Source organism: Erinaceus europaeus, chromosome 6 (genome assembly GCF_950295315.1).
Source record: "Erinaceus europaeus chromosome 6, mEriEur2.1, whole genome shotgun sequence".
NCBI classification, from domain to species: Eukaryota; Metazoa; Chordata; class Mammalia; order Eulipotyphla; family Erinaceidae; genus Erinaceus; species Erinaceus europaeus.
In genome coordinates this window covers 18,828,386-18,836,997 of record NC_080167.1, presented here as the reverse complement: position 1 = coordinate 18,836,997, position 8,612 = coordinate 18,828,386, and positions in this window count along the sequence as shown.

The window sequence follows — 8,612 nt, the reverse complement described above, 5'->3', positions numbered from 1 at the left end:
GCTCTCCCTGCTACTATAGCTGGCTCCTAAGTACTCCTGTTGGGGCTACTATACCAATGAGTCCCTTTGCTCACCTGACTCTATTTGTCTCATTTGTGTCTCACAATTTTTTTCTTTAATTTTTATTTATAAAATGAAAACACTGACAAGACCATAGGATAAGAGGGGTATAATGACACACACTTCCCACCATCAGAACTCAGTATCCCATCCCCTCCACTGATAGCTTTCCTATTCTATTTCCCTCTGGGAGTATGGACCAGGGTCACTATGGGGTGCAGAAGGTGGGAGGTCTGGCTTCTATAATTGCTTCCCCACTGAACATGGGTGTTGACAGGTCAATACATACTCCCAGCCTGTCTCTTTCCCTAGTGGGGCGGGGCTCCGGGGATGCGGGACTCCAGGACACAATGGTGGGGTCATCTGCTCAGGGAAGTCCAGTTGGCATCATGGTAGCATCTGGAAACTGGTGGCTAAAAAAGTTAACATATAAAGCCAAACAAATTGTTGACTAATCATGAACCTAAAGGTGGTAGTAGTGCAGGTGAAGATTTAGGATGTCCATTTTGAAAATAGCTAATAGTTCTATTTTAGGTATATTCCAAGGGATGCATGACTTTACTAGTTTTTTCCTGAGCCAGACATCTGATATGCAGGTGGACTCAAGTTTTTGTCTGGGGAGATGATGTCATGGCTGGAAAAAGGGTTAGAAAGCTGTGTTGCTTGAGGCAGCGGCAGGGTGCGATAGAGAGAGAGAATCCAAGCGCAGAGGGAACACAAATCTTTATTGTTGGGTCAGACGGGTGATTCAGGCCACGTGGAGCCAGCCAAAAAAAATGGCTGTGTCCTCTTACCTCAACACCAGGCAAGAGAGAGCGAGCGAGGGGAGGGGGAGTAGGTGGACTTTTTAGGTTCAACACCCTGGAGTGACATGTCAGGACAGGATTGGTTGGTGGAAAGCCCTGAAAGTACCATAACATTCTGTGTAGGGTGGCAGGGTCTTGGGGAGATATCTGCACAGCATCTCCCCCTTTTCTTTTATATCTAATGGACACAGTAAGGAAATGTATAGAGTGGAGCAGGCTTAAATGTTTTTAAGGAATGCCGTGCTCAGGTGGGAAGATGTAGAACGTTTTTGTGGGGGAGGGAAGGCTTAAATGGCCTCCAGCCTTGTGAGATTCATGTGTTCCCCCTGTGCTCAACCCCTCTTTAGAGAGAGAGACTTACCTGTAGGGACTTATCTCATAGGTTAAGCTCTGCCAGGCTCCACCATCTCCTCACAATATTTCTATATTTTACTCTATTGTTCTACCTAGTCATCGCATTTTGATGGTTCAATGTCTGTAAAAGACTATCTGTGACAGAGGAATAGTATTGTAGGGGTGAGCAGGAACCTTTTGGGCATAAACCTGAATGATATAACAAAACAGGAAGGGAGCAGTAAGGGCCAGTGTGATGTCAAGGGAAGGGTTGGTTCGCAAAGGAACATTCCTTGTCTGGGGGGGGGGGGTTCATGATGAGGGGGTGTTTCCTGTCTCAAAGGGCAGGACCTGTAGGCGGAAGGGCATGGTCTGCCAAGCAGAGGGGCTATTTGGTATTGTATAGACCTCAAGGCAACAGTCTGTAAAGTCTATGAACTACTCAGGGTCAGTCTTTGAAGGGAAGGAAGGCACTGTAAAAATTGTGTAAAGTGTCCAAAGGGTAAACCAGAAAGTCTAATAGAAGTGTCAGTCCAAAGTAGGCGACTGGGGTAGAAATGCCAGGAGATGAAACGCTGCATGAGGAAGGTCAGCAGCTGGAATTCGCTTTTCTGTAGAGTGTGAGCTGGAACTGCCAAAAGGTGACAGGCAAAGCAGAAGCAGAAAGGGCAGACAGGCAGTAAAAAAATTCTGTCCTTGGAGTCTGTGAATCAGGTTCTTCAGATCGCATCAGGTGACATCTAGGGTTTCAGGGGGTGTGCCACTGTAGTCGTGCCATCTAGTAGGTGGTGTCAGAGTGTGTAGGGGTCCATATGGTTTTTTCCAGGATTCCTGTGAAAGAAACACAGTCTGCTTCTCGTGGTTAGCAGGGCATCTGATTTGAATTTTTTATAGAAAAAGAGGTTTGATGCCTTAGCCAACTGAGTATTGGGGGATGTATCTTCCCTATTTATTTATTTATTATTATTATTTTTTTTTACTTAATTGAGCCTAGGTGTTTGGCGGGCCTTCTTAACAGCCATTTGTCTTTGGGGGTAGTAAGAGATGTCCATGGCATGGGTGATGTTATAATAAAGGGAAATATCTTTAAATTGTTGGCTGACAAAGGCAGGCCTATAGTGGCAAGAGGAGATACATCAGTTAAGTGTAGAAAAATATGTGAATGTTGTTAATTCACAAAGCTGGATCAGGGAAGAGAGTAACAAGGCCTCTTGTCCATCTGAATTGCTCCTTAAAAAGTTCTATGCAGAATCATGAAATTGGGAATTGGAACAACTAGAGTTATAATATTACAGGGAGAGCTTATGCCCCTCAAATTAATGTGAGATGCTTGTCTATATTTGCATAGAAATCAAGGTTGTTATTCAAGGTTGTTATCTTTTAGGAATTATTATAAAGCCAACAAACATTAACTGTATAATAATGGGATATAATAGTTCCTTAAATTATAGATAATGAAAAAAAGTGTCCATCATGACTACTCCCTGGCTTCCATCATTATTTACCACCCCCACTGCCACCCACTTGCTGGGCTAGTCCTGCCATTCCCACTGCTTGACTCAGGTCAACTCCATGCTCAGTTCCATCTGCATCTCCCTCTTTTGGCTTTTACTCCATGCTACTGCTTCTCCTTGCAAAATCAAATCCAAAATCTAAGTATGAGATTTCACATTCTCTCCTGATCAAACCTTTCTCTACCATTCATCCTTCCTTTGGGACATTTTTTTCCTTTCTTTGTAATTTGGTACCAGGAATTCTGGGCAATAGTTTCTTTGTATCAAGTTATACACCTTAATAATGCTTTAGATATGGCCTGCAACAGTACTGCTTTAGAAGTGTTAGTGGCAGAGTTCTATCTGTTTGTTGATACTGTAGGGCACTAGGAAATTCCCCTGTCCTCTGGGTTCTTCATGAATTGGACAAATAATTCAAACATTGACAGGTTAGCGGAAGACAATATGTAATAATCTGTGAACATGGAGGGAGTGTAGTTAGAAGATTCTAGGCTTGCTAGGGAAATGGGGAGGGGGTGTGTGAAGGGAGTTATTTCAAAAACTGTGCCCTCCAGGAATCCAAGGAGTAGGGAGGAGAGCTGGGAGTGATCTATTGCTAGAGATAATTTACAACGAAAAGAAACAAAATGGCTGTTCAGTTTAATCTGATCCAGACAGGGGAACAATCTACAATTTGCATTTTCAGTTTAAAATAATCTGCATACCAAAAAGGAGCTGCTAGAAAACCTTCAGAAGTCCATTTACATCAGTGTCTGTATCTTCAGCCTTGGCTGACATTAGCTAGTATCCTGTCCTCAGGGAAAAGTAGCAAGAACTCTTCTTTCTTCAAAAGCCAGGCCACCACCATTGCTCTCTCTTAACATAGTGACCCGGGAAAGCATTCCTTTCACTAACACACTGTGGATACTAAGTGACTATCTGTGGAATCGATTCTTATTTCAAATCTCATTTCATGAGAACAGAAGAGAACTTGGATCACAAGGAAAAGCCATTTGACCATAGAGGTTCAACCTGACTCCCAGTTGCCAATGTTTAAGTCGTTCTTAAGATGTACAAAACATTTTCAGTAAACCACACCCCACTACCCCAAGGCAATTAGCATAGCCCAATCTACCCCCCCACCCCATTATCCTTAGGGTACCTAGTCAACAATGTTATACTCTAGTAACTTCTCTATAAACTTGACAAAAAATAATGTAGTTCTGTATAATCTACTTCCCTTCCTTGATTGTTTAACCACTGTAATGGAAAAACATTGTTGATTACTCTAAATAACTATTCTCAACCATTCTGTTGAGAAGCTATCACCATGTCCTAACAGCTCTCCACACACACACACACACACACACACACACACACACACACACACACACACACACTGGCAACTCTTAATGTAAAGACAGCGAATTCTCATAGCAACCCCCAAGGTTCTAATGACTTCTTCACACACACTCCATCTTTTCAGTCACAGAATCTGATGGCTCATCAACCACCCTGAGGAAGGAGGACAGACACTGGGACACAAAGGTTCAATTCACTGTTCTACCACAAGTTCCTTGGAGACTTTGTGTTTATAGCAAATTCCCTGGTTTCCATGTCTCATTCATAACAGTCAAGGTAATTTTCTACCTGGCTTGTCATACTTTCAGAAATGAAATGTTCTTTGGAAAGTGATAAATAATAGAAAATTGACATAATCTGAGAGGTCAGGTGGTAGAGCTCCCCGGTTAAGGGTACATAGTACTAAGTGCAAGAATCTGGGTTTGAGCCCCTGGCTACCCCCCTGCAGAGGGGGGGTCACAAGCAGCAAAGCACATCTGCAGGTCTCAACCTTTCTCTGCCCTGTCTATCTCCCCTCCTCTCTTAATGTTTTTCTGTCCTATCCAATAAAATAGAAAAATGTCTACCAAGAGCAGTAGGTTCTTAGTGCTGGTACTGAGACCCAATGATAACCCTAGAGGCAAAATAAAATACAAATAAAATTAATTTGAATGAAGGAAACTCAAGAGATGTAAAAGTCTCCAAAGTAATAAGGTAAACAGGTGAAAAAGACTAGCTAAAGGGGCCTATGGCCAAACAGAAACCCTGGGTAGGAACTACTGAGGTCAGGAAATGACACGGAGTACCTAGGGGAATATAGACACTGCTGAACAACACCAGAACACATGTTGCCCACGCACATATACTTCCCATATGATTGGGGACCGAAAGTGTGCCTTAGAAAGGAGGTGAAAATGGGGTTTGGATGTTTATATAAACTAGTTTTATAGGTGTGGGTTCTCTCTCCTCCTCTCTCTCTCTCTCTCTCTCTCTCTCTATGTATACTCCACCCCCTAATACAGAATTACTATTACCCAACCCATTTTTTTTAGAGGAGGGAACAGAAACTGAGCTAATCAAAGTCACTAGCCCAAGGTCATGTTGTGAGAAGATGAGGCTAAGATATTTTCACCACATGTCTGGTTCATCACAGCTTGCTCCCCAACAAGTTGAGGGACTATAGCCAAGCATTGCATACTTTCTTTAGAAAAATGAAAACACACATTTCATTTGAACAAAATGATGACTAACTGACAACGCTGACCTCTTATTCCCACTTGTTTACCTGAAATGAACTCCTCACTGGTTTGTTTAAATGGCCTGACTGATTTTCTAAGGCCCTCCTCTGCTACACACACACACACACACACACACACACACACACTTCTTCCTTTCTAAACCATACCTAATTTCTTGCTGCACTGTAGATGAAGGGGAAAAAAAAATGGCCTGACTTTCTCTACAAGTGCTCTCCAATTCTTTTCCCTCTCAGTGATGGAGTCACTGAGATCACAAAAGTTCTGTTCTCAGGTAGTCTTCGTGGAACTGACCTTCATAACCCTCTGGTCCTAACCTTCTTCTAACAATCCCAACCTATAGATGTTTCTAGATGGCAATGTTCTCAATCAAACACCCTGAACTAAAAATGGAAATCACTTTCAAAGCACATGTACTTGCTATAGTTTTGGGGATTAGAGGTGAACTCTGACTTGCTTTTCTTGTACTTGCATCAATTTAAGTAAACAACCACCACATTGTCGGGGGGGGGGAGGAAAGGAAAAATACTTTATTTTAATTTCCAGACTAGAGGAAATGGTACTTTGCAGCTTCCCTCAAGCCTGTATGGGGCAGATATGCATTTATAAACTAAAAGTCCACATCCTAATTGAAGGAAGAAGGTACCTATTAGTAAAGACATTTGCTAACATCTATGACATGGTATTAGGATGTGTCTTAAATGACACATATTATCTTCAATATTATCTCTTGGAGCAGAATACTTATTCTAGCAGAGAAGGAATGCAAAAATAGAGACAGAGGCTCAGCATAGCATCTGTTTTGAGGACTTTCACACCCCTTCATGTGAGAGGGGGCTAGAAGCCAAAGACTGGATGTAACTTATGCTCTGTTTTTGTTTGTTTCTTTGCCACCTGGGTCATCACTGGGATGCCTGCATAAGGAATCCACTGTTTTCAGCTGCCTTTCCCCCCTCTTTTTTTCTTTTCTTCTGTTTGATACAACTGAGAGGTATTGATAGAAAAAGGGTAAATAGAAAGGAAGAGAGAAAGAGACACCAGCAGCACTGCTTCATTGCTTGTGAGGCTTAGCCCTTTCCAGTTGGAGGCCAAGGCCTTGAACTTGAGACCTTGGACACAGGAAAAACCACTCTACCAGGTGTGGCACCACTGAGCTCCTAGAGGGAAAATTGTTTAACAAACCTTTCAAGATCAGTTCAATATGAGTGAGAAACCTGTGGCCACCTTCCTTGTTCACTCAATTTTCCTTCTATGTGTCTGAAGAGAATCATAGTGATTCAAGGTTGATAGACATAAGAACTATGATCCAACCACATTTCTTGCCCAGTATTGGCCCTTGATAAATATAAGGAAAAAGTAAGTGAAGCCCAGAGGATTACATCACCTGTTTCCACCTGCTAAGTCTGCGTACATCTGGGAAGGTGATGGAGAGGGAGAGGAAGAAATAACAGCTTGCTTCTATTCAGTTGGAAACAGCCAAGAATTCCCTCTTCTCATGGTAAAGAGAAAGGCAAAAGAAGAGCACAGAGGTGGTCCGGGAGGTGGCACAGAGGTAAAGCACTGGACTCTCAAGCGTGAGGTCCCAAGTTCAGTCCCCGGCAGCACATGTACCAGAGTGATGTCTGGTTCTTTCTCTCTCTCCTATCTTTCTCATAAATAAATAAAATATTGAAAAAAAAAGAAGAGCACAGAGCTAATCAAAGGGCCAAAGAGGAAGAAAAAATCCTGATAAGGCAGAAAGGGATCATGCAGCAGAACACATAGCTTAAATAGAGACAGAAAGAGAATGATAATTGATAGAAGAGAATAAAGATGAGAGATAAGGAAGATAACTTCAAGCCAGGTCAGATATTAGCAGGGTGAGACAGCAAGCTTGGAGGCAGATAGAGATAAACTGAGGCATGAGACAGAATAGAGCAGAGGGATGAAAGCGGAGATTACCCAATATTAAGTGAGAGGGGATGAGCAATTTCTGGGGATCTAATGTATAGTGTGGTGACTATTGTTAACAATAGTGCGGTAGGTACTTGGAAGTTCTAAGACAGGAGATTATAAATGTTTTCACCACTGAAAAGTCATAATTGTTAGGTGAGATGATGCACATGGTGTTAACTCATCTCACTGTGCTGCTTATTGCTGGGGTATAAACTTTTATATTATAAATGTGGCTGTTTGTCAGACTGATGGAATAAAGCAATTCATAATAATATAAAACAGCCATAGATAAACTTCTGCCTGTATGTTTTTGGCTTAAGGCATTAGCAAATGGCAGGATATAAATGGAGAAGACTTCTGCTTTCTTTCTGGTAGGGAGATAAGCTTCTATGTTCACACCTGGTACCTGAATAAGACTGGAAGCTGCCCCTGAAAGGGACAAACTTCGCCTCTGCTTACCCAATGAATCCCATTAGGAAGGGAGGGAGTGTCAGCGGCGATTTCTTGCTTAAGGGTGGGTGAGTGGTTTCTTCTTTGTCAGCTTGTTCCACTTACACCACACTTTTAGCAGTTGCCTCTTTATTTCTTCATTTGTTGTTTCTAATAAATAAAGGATGACAGACGACTTCGTGGGGGTTATATTGTTATGTGGGAAACTGAGAAATGTTATGCATGTACAAACTATTGTATTCACTGTCAAATGTAAAGCATTAATCCCCTAATAAAGGGGGAAAAAAAAGAAAAAGAAAAGACTTCCATGGGACCTGAGCCTGGGACACAGGAGGCAAAAAAAAAAAAAAAAAGAATCCTATAAATTGGTTTACTGGTTGTTGACTTATTATCTTGAGTTATTACAAGGGATGTCTTCAGTCATTTCACAACATGCAGGAACTCTCTTGTACACCCTAAAATAATATATTGTTAAATCTACAATAGTTCAATAAAGCTGAACATTTTTAAAAAGATAAGATTACAAACAGGCAAACAGATATAGAATGAAAAAAAGTGAATAAAACTATATATAGAGAAACAGGACAGTGGGGGAAAACTAGACATAAAGAATACTTTAAGATTTGATTTATTGTAACATGAGAGAGAATAAAATGATCACATTGAAAGGTTTAATGCTGGAAACTCTTATTTTTGAGTCCAGAGATATACCATTGCATTGTGATTGCAAAAACCAAACAAACAAAAAATAAGTCCTAAACAAAAACAAATAGCAACAAGTCATAGAATGAGATAGAGACATAAAGTAGGAAAAAATGAGATGGGAACAGAGAACATGCAGGTATATTGGGGGTGTTAAAAAGAAAGAAAGATATAAAGCAGAACAAATTATTGCCTACTTATCAACCTCAAGGCAAGAATATTGCAGATGAAGATTT